Genomic DNA, 18,277 nt, shown 5'->3' with positions numbered 1-18,277 from the left:
ACATCATTAATGGGAAAATTAATGGGAATTATTAATTAATATTCATTGAAATTTTATTGGGGTAAATAATCAAATATTCATAATTGTATATCAAATTTTAATTAGGTTATGATTACATAACCATTGAATGAGATTTACATCATTTTATCATTTTATGTAACTAAAATTTGGGTTATTATTAAAGTCACAGTGGTGGCAGAGTGCAACATAACTTATTGTTTCTGTGTCATGTATGAATGTATAAGATGGAGGGCTCATGAGGTTAAGAATGGTTATTTACATGAACGGAGGAAATGCATACTAATTGAATATACATGGAAGTATGCTATTTTGGAATGTTGGGATTCGAACATTGTCAATTATGGATAAATACAATTCATCATTGAGTCAAAATCTGACTGATGTTTTTCCTACTAATAGTTAGTCCATTATTTATACACTGAATTGACAACGGATTTTTCTGTTATTTCCCGATCATGACAAAGAGCACACGGCGGGTGAGACCAGTCAGAAGGGAATCCTCACTCCTCCATGGCACCTTATCCCACCTCTGATGTTTTGAAGTCCGTGTCTGCTCCTATTTTGTATTGTTCTATGGACTTTGATATTGAATAATGTTCGTTATCTCCATATCCTTCATTGAACAGTTTACCAGTTAAAGGTTTATGACTACAGGTTGTTTGAGCAATTTCAAATGGCCACATTTCATAGTAGTTATGAAGAACGTCATTAGGCAAAAATAATCAAACACTAATTGACATTGTCAAAAATATTTCAATGACTACTCTATGCTGTCCAAGTAAAATGGAGTAGTTTTGCAGATTTCTAAAAGAAACGTGTTTATTAAAGAAAGTAAAAATTGTTTTATATTCATGTGTGTTTCGCATGAAAATTGGCCGTATATATCTGCAAGTATAGTGGGTATTACTTCTATCGTCAATTCCAATCAAAGAAAAACCATGGTAAAAAGTCCATCATCTTTGCATCTCATTTTAATTTTTTTGTTTTTATATTATTTGCAAAAAAATGTTCAGGAAACAATTTCTTAACATGTCTATGTTAATTAAATTTCATCATTTATTTTTAACCGTAACATGAAAATTACCTTCAAGTCTTTTGATTTCTTTTTCCTGCTCTGCTCTTTTTTCTGTAAAAGACTTCAGACATTCAAGCAAACATTTATGTGAAAAAAATTAGCATAAAACGTAAACCCTTAATCAAATTGAGGTTTTTTGATTAAATCTAATCCTGATAACTAATTTTAGATAATAAAGTCTACATGCAAACCATAAGAAATATTTGCATTTAGTTGCAAAATGTACATGGATATGTAGCTGGTTGTGTCTGATAGAATCCATGAGTTTAGTAGAGGACTATAACAGATGGATGAGACCGCATTATTTTAGGTCCCTTGTCGCAGTAGGTGCTGACTAGAAAATTGTTCATCAATGCTCAATGGCCTTAAGTGCCGATTTTAGGTCCTTCACCGGCAATGATGTCTCAACACGAGTGAAATTTTGTCTGTATTGTATTGTAAGTTTAACCACTTTTTCTACTTAAGGTCAGACGATACTTCCCCAAATTTCTGTTTTGTATATTTTTATAATATATAAAAAATGTACAAAATTTTAATTACTTTCTGATTTCTAAACTTGTTTCTAATTGTAAAAATTTGAAACACTAAAAATGTGATTTTGGCAAACTTAATTTTTTTCCCCTAAAGGATTAAATAAGAAATGCCATCATCTGGTATCTCGCACAAATGCATGGTAAGGTACCCCAATTTTTTGTGAGTAATCATGTTAAAGTAGTATTTGATTAATGTCAAAGTCTTGGAAAAATAATATATATTATTGAGGAACGTCTAGTTTGTCCTTAAAAAGGTATATATTCAGCTTTGATCCGACCTTTACTGACATTTCTTCTACTAGATGACATCTCCATGTTACGATTGAACAGACTAAGTTTTCTATGGTGTTGCCTTTTTGCACTTTTTTGGGGAAATTTGTATTCCCTAACGAAAAATTACTACAGCTAACTTTAGTAAAAGTTGATAACATACATGTAATAATTAACTGAGGTAAACTTTATTAAACTATATTTATCATTTCTATCTATTATTCTTATCTCTCTGATTGACGCAAACTTGATCACATGATCAAAGATTTAACAGCATAATAGACTTGTGTTAATATTTATAGATTCCAAAAAGCATATAGACATGATGTTTAAAAAAGGGAAATAATCTTCACTACAATAACAAATGTGCTCGGTCGAAATTCTTTCAAGTGAAGTCGATATATCTAAGGATCGACCTCAAGGGTTATATTTATATATTGTTTATTGTATTGTTGGCTAGAGTGTTTTATGTAATTTGTCTCGGATGCTCACAAATTCGATATCCATTAAAAAAATTCAATTAAAAAAAAATACACAATGATACACAATGATACACAATTGATACACAATGATTATTTTTATTATTGACATATTTTGTCATTAAAAGTTGTAAAATTCTTAAATATTTTATTGATTTTTAAGTTATGGCTGATCATTCATTTGATTACAAAATTTCAAATGATAAATGCGCATTATTTTAAAGTTGATTTTATTAAAATTAAGAAAGCTATCAAAGATGAGATTCTTCATAATAATTGATTATGCAAGATTAATGCTAATTATGGTTGCGATGGTAAGTTATTACATGGGGGAAAATGGTATAAATTTGTATATGCATTGTAAAAGTATTTTTGTCCAAAGAAGTTGTGCATTTATAATGTTGTCAATGTTTTAATCATCTATAATACGATAATTCATCATCAAATGTAATTAGCCATACCTCTTTCTCTCTGAAGTTCTGAAAGAGATTGTGTATCTTGGCCATTTCCCATCTTCTCTTTTTTCAAACTCAACTTCTATCCACAAACCTAGGATTAAAAAAAGCCAGTGTTTGATAACTTTCGAATTGGAGTCGATTTTGAGTTCAGTTTAGAATTGCTTTGATATTTTTAGATATTGTAAAGATAGAGTAAAAAGCATGAGGATTAGGAGACCCAGGACACATCTCTATTCTACGTCCTTGGTAATAAAATATAAAACGCTAGTTACATTTATTTACGGAAAACTCATTGTTCTAAAATTATGAAGATTTATACAATGTAGCTGTCTTACATTGTATAGATTATTCCAGGATTAGTTGTACCGCGATGATGTTTAGAATATATATTTTATGAAATTAATAGGTTTGTTCTATTATATCTATCTATGTAGTAATAAAAATTTCTATTTCAATAACAACTCCACAAAACTACTAAAACAATTAACACGAGATCCTCAGTCTATACTTAACAATTAGACGTATATTTGTTATTAATCTAAGTGTTTTGCAGGTGAAACGTTCCAAGATGCTTTTGAAGTAAGAATCCACTTGATTTAAATTTATAAAAACAGTTAAGGATACATATCAAACCCGATAAATAATGGTGTCGGAAATGGATTAAAAATGTTTATCGAAATATAAAGTCAAATATAAAGTCAAATTCTGGTTGAGGTTTTCATACTAATTATTAGGCCATTATTTACTCACTGCACTCGTAGCCCGCTTGAGATAGGGGTTAGAGCGTCTGCTCTAGAATCGAGGAGTAAAGAATCGATCCTTACAATCACACGGTGGTTATATATGTACGGTCGACGAGGGAAGCTCACTCCTCTATGGCACCTCATCCCACCTATGATATTCCAGAGGTCCCTGTTTGCTCTGCTCCTGATTTGCATTGTGTATGGACTTTTTACCTTGAATACTGTTCGTAATCTCCAAATATTTACTGCCGAATTTTTCAGGAAAAATTATATTCGCCAATAAGCAAAAATTTCCCTATTTGCTTAGGCTTGTTGCTTCAGCTTGTATTCTAAACGAATATCTGAATCCTTTTTGGAACATTTTCTAATTTTCTATAGAAAAAATACGTATGCCTCAAGTCACATACGTCTCTACAGATCTGGTTGACACTAACTACAGACTAATTACAGAATAAATGGATTGTACAAAATGGTACGAATCCATGGTGTTCCGTTGGGGCCACTTGCACCGCCAAACTCTCCTCTTTAGGACGAAGATGCGAGAGTGCGAAGTTGCAAAGGCAGAAGTGCAAAGCTGCAAAGGCAAAGGACCAATGATATTGCACTTTCGCAGGGAAATATTTACCGTTTGATTGAAATTAATTAATATTTTTCAGTTTACGCCTTCACCATAGTCGGGATTGATATACTTTCGGAACTTTTCCACAGTGACTGTATTGTTAAGTCAGACTGGTGGAAAATACCTCAAGTTCTTACTCACCAATAAATCTGTTGTATTTCAGTTAGTCACGCAAGTGACTTATCAAACCAAGAATTTTAATAACAAGAGTTTGCAAATTTACAAATATTTATTATAGCAACAATTATATTTTATTAACAGCACAAAATATTTACATTTATACATTTACAAAGAAAACTGATGTACTAATGACTTATACTACTAATGGACCTCAATAGTTAGTGCCTTCCTAACAGATGTGAAAAAAATCCAGAAACCGTCCTATCCAAAGCTAAGTCCGAAGAGAAGTGTCCCACCCATGCACAAAAAGTATACTACATGTACTTGTATGGATAACCCAACCGATTTACCAAAAATAGAAATAAGGAACTGGAATTTAATACAAAAGTGGAAGTGTAAATAAAGGAAACAATAGGGCCACTTGAACGAGACAGAGACGGAGACCGGGATCTTCCCCTTCTATAAAAAGATGCGAGCTGGCTCAAACCTTTTTGAATGTTCAAAACCAACTGAACTGATCTATATGTGAAATACTGGACTTAACAATGAGTACAATGTGTTGACACAGAAGCGAGAACATGAGATAATGGTAAATACAGTTAAAATCAATACTTAAACTTTGTCATCAATTATTAAGGCACATTTTGATAATAGTAATAAAAACTACCATATTATAAAATCTAATCCTATCACTATAGAAACAATATAAAAGGAATGCGCAATTTGACTGAATTATGAATTGTTATTTAGCTTTTGTTGTAGAATTTCATGTTCAGAATGTATTTTAACAAAATTTATTTAAAACCAAAATATGTCACAAAATAGTCAATGCATGATAAATATTACAGAAAATTGATCATTTGTTAGTCAAATTAGTGTAGAATTGCCATTTTGTTTTCGCGGTAGCCATCTTGAAAAATGACGGAAATTTTGATAGCCAAGGAGGAATGTAGAAACAAAATTAATTGACAGATAATTTTGGAAAATTTCCTACTTGTGTCTACAAAAGAAATATTTCGGTAAATTATAATGCTAAACTATATGGAAAATATTATAAATGCAAATGTAATAATGTGTGCTTTTATATATATAATATCCGACTTTTGAACCTTGCTTTAATATATAAAATTCCGACAGCACTGTACATATTTCCGTTTCTTCTTCCGCCTACAGACTTGGAGGACGGACATCTTTAAAATTCTGTGATTTACCTCATTTCACCCCGTTTCCGCCAAATTTTTGGTTGTAATTTTATATTTGTAAGCGTTTTTAGACCCATTTTTAGGATTTACCTCTCAAGCCCAAGTTTAATGACATTTGGATTAATTCCAGTTATCAACAGTCTTATTTAAAGTCATCATTTCGTAAGTTCTGTGTTGATACAATGACCCTGTCAGCAAATACAATTTATCATTAAGTAAAACGCTGACTGACGATTTTCATACAAATTGTTTGTCCATTATTTACACACTGAATTCGTAGCCCGGGTGGGGCAGTGGTTAGAGCGTCTGCTCTAGAATCGAGGAGTAAAGAATTTATACACTGAATTGACGACGGATTATTCCGTTATTTTCCAGTCAAGGAAAACACGGCGGGTCTGACCGGTCGTGAGGGCACGCTCACTTCTCCATGGCACCTGATCCCGCTTCTGATGTTTTTGAGGCCCGTGTTTGCTCTGCTCCTATTTTGAATCGTTTATGGACTTTTGATTTTGAATACTAAATGTAGTCACTGTTGTCTCCATATGTTTCATTCCCTTTACAAAATTTGATATACTTTTCGTAATTGTATCTTGTGTCTGGTACAATTATTAAACGCCACAAAGTGGGCATCATACAACAAACTGTATTCATTAAAAAGGATAAGATATTGCATTTTGAATGATAAAGGATTATTGAAAACAATACTAGTAAGCATTTAAGAGGTTACTTGGATATTAAACTCTGACCCTATTCATTATGGTAGATCAGTTTTTTTATTCCCCAGTTATAATAATTGAAAAACCCTCTGCTAATTAACAGCGTTTTCAAGAGATCACGATCGCCTCATAGTCATCAGGGTTGGTTTCCATCACAAAGAAATCCAGGGAATGGGTGCCAAAGACAGCAACAAATCTAACTGAGTGCCATGGGAAAAGGTCAACAACATGTTGGATACCTTCTTAAATGAGAAAATTAACTCTGTGTGTGCCTATTTATTTCATTACAGATCCAAAGATTTTTTGATAAAAAATCAATTAGTGGTGATTCAATCATGATGGATGTGATTGATTACGGGTTCTATAAAAAAAATTTATCCCTTTGAGGCTTTAATTACTTCATTAAATAGTTAGGTAATTGTCCACAGCAAGAACACTACAAACATAATCGAGTTAACGATGCCAAATCTAAGATCTCAAGTTCGTCATCTCTCCGCGAAGACAATTATGCCTATAGGTAACCTTTTGTCGGGGCAAATATGATGAGTTGTCTTTGGATATTAATGATGTGTTTCATATCCTTTTTCATTTATTACACAATAAACTAAAATTCATATAGGGCAACAGAAAACTCAACCAAAAAAGCAACTATCTGTTATGGTTCATTTATCTCAATTTCTAACAGGATTGTAGAAACATCTTTATTCAAATTATGTAAAACAAAATCAACAATTAATATAAATTAACGCTTTGCATTATAAACAGGATATCATTCTGGTAGAAGAGTAAGTGAAAGCGTGTCAAAGTCTAAATAATTAAAATATAGGGTATTTTAATACAAATGATACACATCTTGAGACTATTTATTTCCGCAAGGTTATCTTTCAATTTTCATAAGCTTGATATAGCCATTATAATATCATAATTTATAATGAAAGTTAACATGAAACATATGGAGTTAACGAACAGAATTCAAGAACAAATGTCTATAAAACAAAACAAAATAGGAGCAGAGCAAACATCAGAGGTGGGATCAGGTGCCATGGAGGAGTAAGCATCCCCTGCCGACCGGTCACATCCGCCTTGTACTCCTTGTCATGATCGGGAAATAACGAAAAAATCCGTCGTCAATTCAGTGTATAAATAATGGACTTACAATTAGTATGAAAAACATCAGTCAGCATTTGACTCAATGATACACTGTATTTGCTGACAAGGTCATTGTATCGACCATAGAACTTACGAAACGATGACTTCAAACGAGACTGCTGATATTCTTGTTTCATCAACTTGTTTGTCAATAATTTACCTCGTTTTAGAAATTGTTCATACGTAGAGCATGCTCTTAAGTATCGAATCGACTGAGATGAATGCACTCCGTATGCAGGTGATGAGGGTATATTGCTGCAGAAGTAAGGGATGTTGACGATTGGTACGCAATTGGTACCCATGGGAATTCCAATAGGTTGTTGGAAGACCCGGTCTCCAAAATCGACATAGATATTGTAAATCAGAAACGCAAGCATCTTTTTGTTGTGAACTTCCGAGTAATTGTGTGTTAAATCAGATTTTTTGTTTAACAAAATAATTTTGCAGAGAAAAATGACAAGGTAAGTAAATATACGACTTCCAATTTTATTGAAAAAGCAGCTGTCAATGATATCAAAAAGCCTGGACTTTAATTTTTCGTGGGGAATGGTTGTGTATACAGTTGTAAATTCGTAAGTTTTTATGCTGTTTATTTTGGTGAAATCTTGTGATTTCAAATTGTCCAAAAGCTCCCTGGAGTTTTTAAGTATCCACATCTGATTTACATCACTTCTTGAATATATTTTTGCACAGTACTCTTGAAGTTTCTCCTTCACTACATGTTAATATTTTAGTGAGGAGTAAAAAAAGAGGGTTGGTTGAACATTTACCGGAACCTGCTATGTATCTTTGTTTGTAAGGATTCGTATGAAGTTTTGGAATTCAATATATATTTAAGACTCCAAAGTGCGATGGTGACACCAAAGTCCGATGGTCTCGCCAAACCCCGATGGTCTGCGCCAAACCCCGATGGCTCGTCCGATGGTCACGCCAAAGCCCGATGGCTCGTTTCCTATGAGACACGTTGCGCTTAAGTGCGATGGTCTGACACGCCAAAGTCCGATATGAACAATATCCGATATGCGGATGAACAATCAACGTTTATGATGTCACAGTTATCCGACGTCAATCCTTGACGCCGTTGTCCTGCATTCAAAAGCCATCATTTCTGAATTCGTCCTCGAATACAATTTTATTGATTTTGCTTATTGCTCGCACTTTCCAGGGATATTAGGGTTAGTCCTAGCACAACACTCGATTGATTAGGTTTAGTCATTTTATTGCACAACCCGAGAGATTTAGGGTTAATCCTCGCACACTATAGTCGAGTGATTAGGGTTAGTCTTGCACCCACCCAAGATATTTAGGTTATTGTTAATATACACTTTTTGAGCATTTAGGGTTAATCTCGCACCTATCTGAGACATAAGGGATAGTTTTTCATTTATTTATACTTATTTTTAAGACCTTGACATGGCGGGGCATTGAGGTTTTGCGCAGTGGTACTATGACGTCATAAACATTAATTGTTTTCCTCACCATCGGATTTTGGCGTGTCGAACCATTGGGGTTTGGCGCAGACCATCGAACTTTGGCGTGATCATCGGACTTTGAAGTCCCATCGCATTTTGGAGTCCTACATATATATGGTAGCTCAAATTCATTTCATTATATTATGATTAATTCTTAATGTAATTCACTTAGGTGTACAGTAAAGATTAAATTGTATCTATTTAGAAAAAAAATACGGGTCATATTTAAAAAATGCATTGTCTATGACTAATAAGTTTCCGGTTAGTATTATGCATTTATTGACTGAGTTCGTTTTGTCGGATCCAAGAACCAAACTGTCTGCCGGAGGCATTTTGCCCGAAAACACAGTCAATAAATGTTTTTATGTACCTTTCATTTAATTTTTTTTACATAAATGTACGAGGGGTGTTAGAAAAGTTCGCAGACAAGTTCTATTTTGAGCGCGCTATTTCCACGAAACCGGTCAAACTGTCCAGATAATTACCTTAACCTATTTTCCAATAAATATACAAAAATTTGGTGCTCTAGGGTGATAATTATACAGCTTTTTTATTTTGATAAAACTTGCTTCACGGAGCATGCTAAATTTTGGCACGTTTACATCACAAAGATTCTTTATTAAAATAAAAAAAAATGCACAATTGTACCGCAAAGAGATTTATGATGTTTTACTTGTCGCTAAAGTATTCATGAAACGTCACTGGGAGAAACTTTGAGTTAAATTGGAGGGTATATGACTGCTTTATAGCCATTTATAAATGATCAACGCGTAGAAACAAAGCCAAAAATTGGAACGTCATTGAGCGTCATGGAGCACTGCACTACGTAAAAATTATGTGTGCAGACAGGAAAATGTCTATAAAGAGATTAAAATGTTCAAGATGCTGTCGGGAATTTCCTACACATATAAAGGACAAAAGTTTTCAAATGGTTGTATCTTTATAAGAATGGAAGGATTAACATTTTGAATGATTAACTCCATCGATACTTCAATACCCCCTTATCGTATGGACGTTGTGCCTATATGGATTTGCATAGTTTCCATACCTGATGGATTAACTGCATAGACATTTTTAAAGATCTCAATAATATCCGAATCAATACAATCTGAATCAGTACAAAATACATTATAGTAGAAAAGTAACATGTCTTGATATAGATATTCAATTTTACAGCAGAAAAAAGATAAGAACAATCTGAATAAACGAAAGATTTATAGAACTGCAATAAAGCTTAATGGGTTGAAATCTGGTTGTCACGTCGCCTTACGTCAAATGATTGCTCCGTGAATCCCATGACATCATAGTAAAAATCTTTGTAAATTTTCAAGATTTTAGCAAATGGACCTGATTTTTACATACGAATAAAGTAATGCTAATAATAATGTGGGAATTTATTCAGACATAGGTCATACTTCACAGTACACGATAGATTTTTCGTAATATAATGTGTCCGCAAACTTTTCTAACAACCCTCGTATTTTTTTTACTGTCTTTCGTGATGTAACATCAGGTCCGTCACTTTTGAACACCAACGAATGAAAATGAGATTAAGCTACGCCCATTCTGTGACGTAAGCGGTCCAACATCTCCTTTATGCCCGCTTACCAAAACATTACAAATGTTAGACTTTTTCCGTATAGATTTGTATAGGAACAAATTTTTAAAGGTATAACAAATATAACATATCCAGATGAGCTTGCTTATCTTGCTTAAGATATTTATTTTCAATATTTATCTTTAGACAATCTTTTATGTTTTGATATTTAAATTATTTGATGCAGAAAGTGGAAGAACACTTTAAAGCGAAAAACAAAGCCATAAACATTTATATAAGCATGTTTAAATACTATTTCTCAAAAAGTATAACAAAAACCGAAAGCTTGAGAAGCACTCTAAATTTCAATTTTTTTAAAAAATAAATAGGAAAGTTTAATAACGTAAAGCTACTAATAAGGAAGCAATCTAAGTGCAATCTGTTAGATATGACATAAATCAATTTCTTTATTCAGTTATTTTATTCACATGCTGACTTAGAATAGAAATATTTCATTTTACCTTGCAAAATGTTCGATGTGCACCTTCCACTCCTATGAAACCTTTCTTATGACATAGTCATAAACGCATGCGCATTATCATATTTGGGGACTTTACTATTACAAAGGCAATAATTTACAATGTGAAGGCCAGTGGAAGATTTCGAAAACTCGAATCCCTGGAAAATTAATTGACAATCATTTCTTCTATCCATTGGTAAGTTTCTATATAATTTGCTTTTTTCTCATTTAAAATCTAACCTATTTCCAAGAGTTTTAAGGTATAAATGAATGATACAAACAACACTATGTATGTTTTAATGGTATCGCTTGAATGATAAGATGTTTTTTCTTAGAAAAGACTGCATGCTGAATTTTATTTCTTCCTTGTTTTGACTGCATTTTCATCAATTATTGATTGAAAGTCAAGTTATTGATTCTATCACACAACTTTTCAATAGAGATTGTAACGAGTTTCAATAATTCAGAATGTAATGGTCAAAAAAAAAAGAGAAAGAGCACACTGAATAATGTTTAAAAAAACAACCATTTAATATATACTGACACGCAAAAGAAACGCAACAAGCAGTAATATGCAAATGTTTGATATTTTTATCTTATCATTTTCAAAAGCGAATAAAGTAAGGCTAAACTCACTTTTCAGAACATCACAGGTTTGATAAAAATGTTAAATGTTTACCTGTTTACTTTACTAAGTAAAATATGACTGTTAAAACACCCCTCCCAGCCATTCAAGTAAAACGAGCAAGACTGCCCTAAACAACAATTGCAGCTTAATTTCTACGATACAATAGATTCATTAACATCGAGATCTGAGCGAAGGAAATATTCTTTTGCATTTTAAGATGCCCGTTTTTCAGATGATTAGGTCGAATTTTCTCTAACTTAGAGCAGTGTAGCCACCCTTGGACTTCAGGTACGAGAGCCGTGCTTAATGCATATGATACGTAAGACCCTGTTAAGGCGCAGTGTAGTGAAATTTCGCATCAGCAACTCTCCATCACCTTTACATTGAAAATTTTCAGCTAGAACAATGGAAACATGCAATTTTTTGATTTCTGTTAAGCAGACTCAAACTTGACTTCCGGTTATGGTATGGAAATCGTTCAACCGTTAAATCACCGATGTTTACCAAATTGAAGATTTTCATAATTTTACGATACAAAATTCTTTACTTTACATAATTATTCCCCCCTAAAGTAGGGTGTTGCGTTTCTTTAGCGTGTCAGTACACTGTGTTAACTGATCCCACCTCTGACGTTTTCATGGATCCCTAGTTGCTCTGTTTCCAAACCGCATTGTCTCAATGGACTTTTGAGCATGATAAGAATTTGTTATTTCCATAATTCATTTTCTTATAAGTAATGACTGTCAAGCAGGACTATTGTAGAAAAGCATACAACATGAACACAACGAAGATTATGTCTGATACATACCACTGTATTGATTTTATTGTATTGAAAAGTCAGAATAAAAAAAAAATTGAACTTCAATTATGCTAACATGCAAGACTGGACCTTTATGAGTTTAAGAATATTATTTACATTATTGTCATCAATTCCTTTGTTAACAAAGAATAAGATCCAATTAGAACATTTTCTTTGGTTTGTATATTTATATAAAAAAAGAAAAATTTCTAACTTTAAGTTAACAGTAGATTATAGATTACTCCGACTCTTGAAGCTTGTAAATCCATTAAAATGCACGCTAGTTTGTGTATTTCGACGTCATAAAGTGTATCATTACCTAAAACCCGGAAAATTTCTTCAATAATGGCCAAAGGTTTAGGAAGTTTTCAATAACATGCATAGAGACCCAACCTCTGGTACAAAATATGCAATCATATAATGAAAAATTCTGCTTCTGAAGTTCAGACACTTTCCTATATAGATCGAGAGGTTGGCTTTTATTTTAGATCTAAAGCACATGTTTTCTGCATAAGTCAAGATGATTGCACTACACAAAACTTGGTTTTGATAACAATTCAATACGTTAGAAATTCTTCAATTATTTACCTTAAATTGATATTTGAAAGAGAATATTAGATCTTGGTCACTTAACTAAGTATAAGAACAGGACACTTTTATTAATTAGGTGAACCTAGCTCTCTAAGTTGAAAAAAAGAATTAAGGATAACTAGTAGTACATGTATAAATTGCGGCCCGTTATGAGCAGATCTATTTTTGTATTTATGTGAATCAAAATTATTTTAAGATTTTAAACATGAGATGAAGGCAAAACAAGAAAACAGCAAAACTCTTAGATAAACTTTTAAGATACTTTTAAAACAATCTTCAATTTGAATAACATATGTAGCAATTTACTCTATCACCTGAAAAGTGGGTTTAGGGCTATCAATTTATTCGAGACGCAAGAGCATGCTCTGTGTATGAACAATTTCGGAAACGAGGCAAGCTACTAACAAACAAGTCGAAAAAAAAAACAAAAATAGCAACAATCTCGTTTAAAGTCACTATTTGGTATATTCTATGGTCGAAACAATGGCATTGTACGCACATTCAATCTATCATTATTATATCAAATGCTGACGGACATTTTCAAAATAATTGTTACGTTACATTTTATACTCCGAATTTTCTCCGGATGTTTTCCGTTTTTTTTTTCCATTGAAATTTATCAAGGAGCAGACGGTGGATGTGATTGGTCGGCAATGGATGCTCACTCCTCCATGACACCATGACACCCGGTTCCAACCTCTGATGATTTGACATTCGAGTTTGCTCACTTAGATGAGCCCACTATTGATGTCAGTCTCACTTTTCTACTATTCCTTTTGGTTGGGTTGGGGTTAGGGTTAGTGCAAGGTATATGCACCCAATACTAGTTCAAGGACTAACCCTAATCTCTCAGGTGGGTGCAAGAGTAACCCTAATCAGTCGAATAGTGTGCAAGACTAGCACTTATCAGTTGAGTGACACAAATGTTACGTCATGGTCCAACGAGCGAGAGGATCTTGCGGATCTTGGGACCTGTAAAGTAACGTCTACCCGCCTGATTTTGTTTTGCTCAAATTTGAATATGAACTTGAATAATGCATATTCATCCTAAAAACCTGATAACAACTTTTAATTTTCACGGGGTCAGTGTTTAATATCCTGTTTAAAGATTGTTTGTAGATTTCTGGAGATAGTTTACTGATCATAAATTTCACCTTTTGCAATTCTTATAAACATTTCATTAAAAGATCTTTCCACTGTATTTCCTTTCTCAAGCACACTATGGATGGTGCAATGTACATTAAGAAGTGATTTTTAATTCAAACTCATTAAAAATCGTGAGTTTTGACTGATTTGGTATCATCCTCAATACATCAATATATCTTCAGTCAAATAGTCCTTTAAATTTTTCTTTATAAGTATAATGGTTAATCTTTTGTAACAGTTTTGCAGGCGTTTTCTTAATTTTTTAAATGGACGGGATTGGTGTTTAACTAAGTTTTACCAAACGGATAACCTCTTTAAATATTAACAGTTAATGAATGAATACTTATATATTGCTGTTGTCAATTGCATAAGGAGTCTACTTTACATGAAATCTTAAATTTTGTGAATTTTTGCCTTTCAAAAGGTGAATTTGACCATCTTTCTTCAAGAGATTAGATTTCTACAAGGCCATCTTCCCTTTTTTAATTTTCATATAAAATTTTCATATTTTGTTCGATGTTTAATAACTAGACTAGTATATACTGGAGAAAAATATTAAAGATAGTTTGATTAAATGTATTTAATATTAACTTTAATTTATGAAAGGAAACAAAATGTAGTTCTAATTTCAGTACAATGAACATTTTCTAAAGTACAGTACAGTATAAGTTATTGACGAACAAATTGATAAAACCAGATTTTTCAGCAGTCTCGTTCTAAGTCATCATTTGATAAGTTCTATGATCAAAGCAATGACCTTGTTAGCAAATTCAATATATCATTAAATCTAATGTTGACTGAAGATTTTTATACCACTTGTTAGACCATTATCAAAACATATTAAATTTTCGACAGAGCAGGTTTTTCTTTATTTCCCAATCACAAGGAGCATATGGCGGGTGTAGCGACCTCTAAAGATAAAACGCCGCAAAATGATACAAAAAGCATTAAGCGTTGCAATTGCAACGCCTAATGCCATAAATTATTGCATTAATAGCTGACATTCTCAACCGCTAATGCTAAATCGCCGCTTAATGATATAATTATATCATTAAGCGTCACAAATGCAGAGCAACACTGACGCTTAATGAAACAAGCAAATATCGACATATTCGACGCTTAATGATACACACTATTGTATCATTAAGCGTTGAGTTGCAACCTTTAATGATATAAAATTTATAAATGGCTTGCAATATCTCAGAGAAACACACATCCACATTTCCTGAACAATGAGATTTCACTTCCCAAAACATTTACATATGCCCTTATGCTATATAAAATGGTAATTATTGGAGTTTTACTATGTTTTCTAGCTACCCAGGGGAACTTCTTTAAGTACCGGATGTTTAAAAGACAGACAGTCAGATAGCTTAGAGAAAGAGATACAGACAGAGATAAATAAAAAGATATCCAAATCCTTTTCGAGGAACCCACTTTTTCTGAAAAATATAGGAACAAGCAAATTCCTTCTAATTTGAAGCAACGATTTGAATAGTCAACCTAAAAAATACATAATATATTTGAAAAAAAAATTTATGGAAAAATGGTATTTCAGAATTGATACAGCTTAAACATGTTACTGTTAATGTTCCAGATAAACAAATCTACAAATAAATTTATTATTTTCACTGTTGTATTTTTAATCTGCTACATTTCTTCAAATTTCGAGAAAGAGAGACATCAATATTGACAACTTATGTTTAAGGATACATAATATAAAAAATAAAATGTAATACATTGAATAACATAAATTGTTTTGAGAAAATGGATGATTTATCCTTTATTCATGATCAGTGTTACTGGAATACATTATACTGTTGCATGATTATTTTAGTATATAAATTTATGCGTATGAATATGGGTTTTTCATGTTATCAAATCTCATAAAGCCTGGGCCGAGGAGCTTCTTGTTGAAATATAATCATGCTCCAATCGTATTGTTTTTCCTTTTGAGGTCGGATACAGAGTTTTGGACTAAAATGTAACTCTAATAGACGATTTCAACCTTAGTACAAATGGTACTTATAGGAATACTTGTGACTGATTTTCAAAAGATATTTGCAAAGTATAGTTTTTAGCCCATGAAACGATTATTGATTTTTGGTTTCTTTTAGAATTTGTTGAGCTTATTGTTGAACTACTTATGACGTCATTGTGAATCACGCTAATCATTTATAATTTAACGTGGGAAACCTGTTTTTATACAATGAGATAATGTTGTGCATGAGAAATTTTTGCGAAACAATGCAAATATTGAAGAAAATTACACTTTTTCTGGGACTGTTGAATTGACTATTTGTTGAATTCGTTATAACCAATTCAAGAATTTGGTTATAACGAATTCAACAAATCTGTAATAACAGATTAAATTCGTTATAACGAATTCAATAAATCTGTAATAACACATTAAATTAGTTATAACGAATTCAATAAATCTGTAATAACAAATTAAATTCGTTATAACGAATTCAATGAATCTGTTATAACAAATTTAAATTCATTATAACGAATTCAATAAATCTGTTTTAACAAATTAAATTCGTTATAACGAATTCTAAAAATCTGTTATAACAAATTAAATTCGTCATAACGAATTCTGAAAATCGTTATAACGAATTCAAAAATATTTTTTGATAGGTCCTAAATGGGCTTCCGTAGGTATCTATGGTTAGATTAAAATGAACCTCAGTTTCTTTAAATAAGTAATTTGAGATTTGACTTTTTATACGACCTTTTGAGAAGTTCAAAGAACATTGAAGAACATTGAAACGTATAAAACGAGAATTGTTGCATCTTCCTTTTGAGACTTTTTGAATTGAATTATGAATTAAAGACTTATACTCCTGGTTGAGGATCGGAGTACCTTAAGAAAAAAAAAATCATTTTCTAGGACTCGCCTTTTGTTCAAAATTCAACTCCCAAAAAGCCTACTTATAGGCGAGTATAATAAATTATGGCATCATTTTAGCACATGTATTCAAATTTCAGTATTTATGGTATCTACACAACTGTAGCGTTCTGCTTTTTTAATTTAATCTTTAACCATGACGCTACAGATCCTCTTATGAAAATAATGCGCAATTTACGCCACAAGATTTTCTGCGCACGCTTGGGGAGAATGTCTCCACTTTCCAGCATTGGTCAAGCAAATACCTTACACTGCCTAATTCTACACCTATTTTAACCAATCTGGTTTAATCCACCTCCTACAGAGCAACAAACTCGCTCGTTTTGATCTTTACTACTATCCGAAAAAAGATATACTCTGTACTAGTATATCATGCAAATCTAAGCATGCTACATTCGAAAAGAATATGACTGTTCGATAGTTTTCTAAATGGGTTAAATTATTTCCCTTCCAAGAACAAGGTTCAGTTTCAATACAAATTAAGCTCTGTTTTTTCAGTATGAAAGTGATATAAGAAATTAAAATTCATTCTTTCTTATTTATAGAAATTCCATGCAGTAAGAATACACAAATCGTTTTTCTCATATGACCCTCTAAATGCTTATTTTGACGTCATAAACTTGTGCATTATCCCGTATTTTCTTAAAAAGTTGCAGAAGACATCAATTTTCATTGATATTTACTTTCAGAAAACATACTCTGCCACCGTCACCCACAAAGATTTTGATATAGGTATGTGATTTTTCAAAGCATTTTACATGTACATAATATATCCAAAAATTAAAGTTGGCGACGGTGGCAGGAACTATTTCCTAAAGGAAAATAAGCACAGAAATGAGTCATTCTGAGGCTTTTCTGCATTAAACTTAAATATGCACCAAATTATTGACGTCATATTTCCAGAACGGTCCTCCTTCATGCCATATTCTTTAATGATTTATCATGTTTATCTACTCAATTGGTAAAAGCCAACTTCATAACTTTTTTAAGAACATTAAATTTTTAGGGCCCAATAAAGCCCAAACTGTACCTTCTTCTTTGATAACATAAAAGAAAACATTATATGAAGGTTTTTTTTACAGATACAAAACAAATGTTTGTATTGCGAAATTTGAGAAAAATTCTAATGTTAAAGTTTGCACTAATGTCGAATGAAATTAACCCGATAAAATCAACTTAAAATTGAAACAGCAAGTTTGTCATTCTGATGCAGTTCACAAGGAGAAATTAACTTGCTTAATAAGTTAAAATTGTTTGTAAACATATTGCAACCAAATAGTCTTTTTTT

The 18,277-nt window shown here is 32.2% G+C and overlaps 1 long non-coding RNA gene across 1 annotated transcript; it reads right to left on the bottom strand.

Annotated features, from left to right (window-relative positions):
• Positions 1–1,105: 1,105 nt before the first annotated feature.
• On the bottom strand, positions 1,106–10,980 carry LOC134275036 (uncharacterized). Its single transcript, XR_009993758.1, has 3 exons — positions 10,916–10,980; positions 2,840–2,927; positions 1,106–1,147 (listed from the first exon to the last, which is right to left on the bottom strand). It is a non-coding gene; the product is annotated as an uncharacterized LOC134275036 (long non-coding RNA).
• Positions 10,981–18,277: the final 7,297 nt, after the last annotated feature.

Source organism: Saccostrea cucullata, unplaced genomic scaffold (assembly GCF_032062105.1).
Source record: "Saccostrea cucullata isolate Sc308-1 unplaced genomic scaffold, CSIRO_AGI_Scuc_v1 ctg659, whole genome shotgun sequence".
Classification (NCBI taxonomy): Eukaryota; Metazoa; Mollusca; class Bivalvia; order Ostreida; family Ostreidae; genus Saccostrea; species Saccostrea cuccullata.
This window is presented reverse-complemented; position numbering and strand designations above follow the sequence as displayed.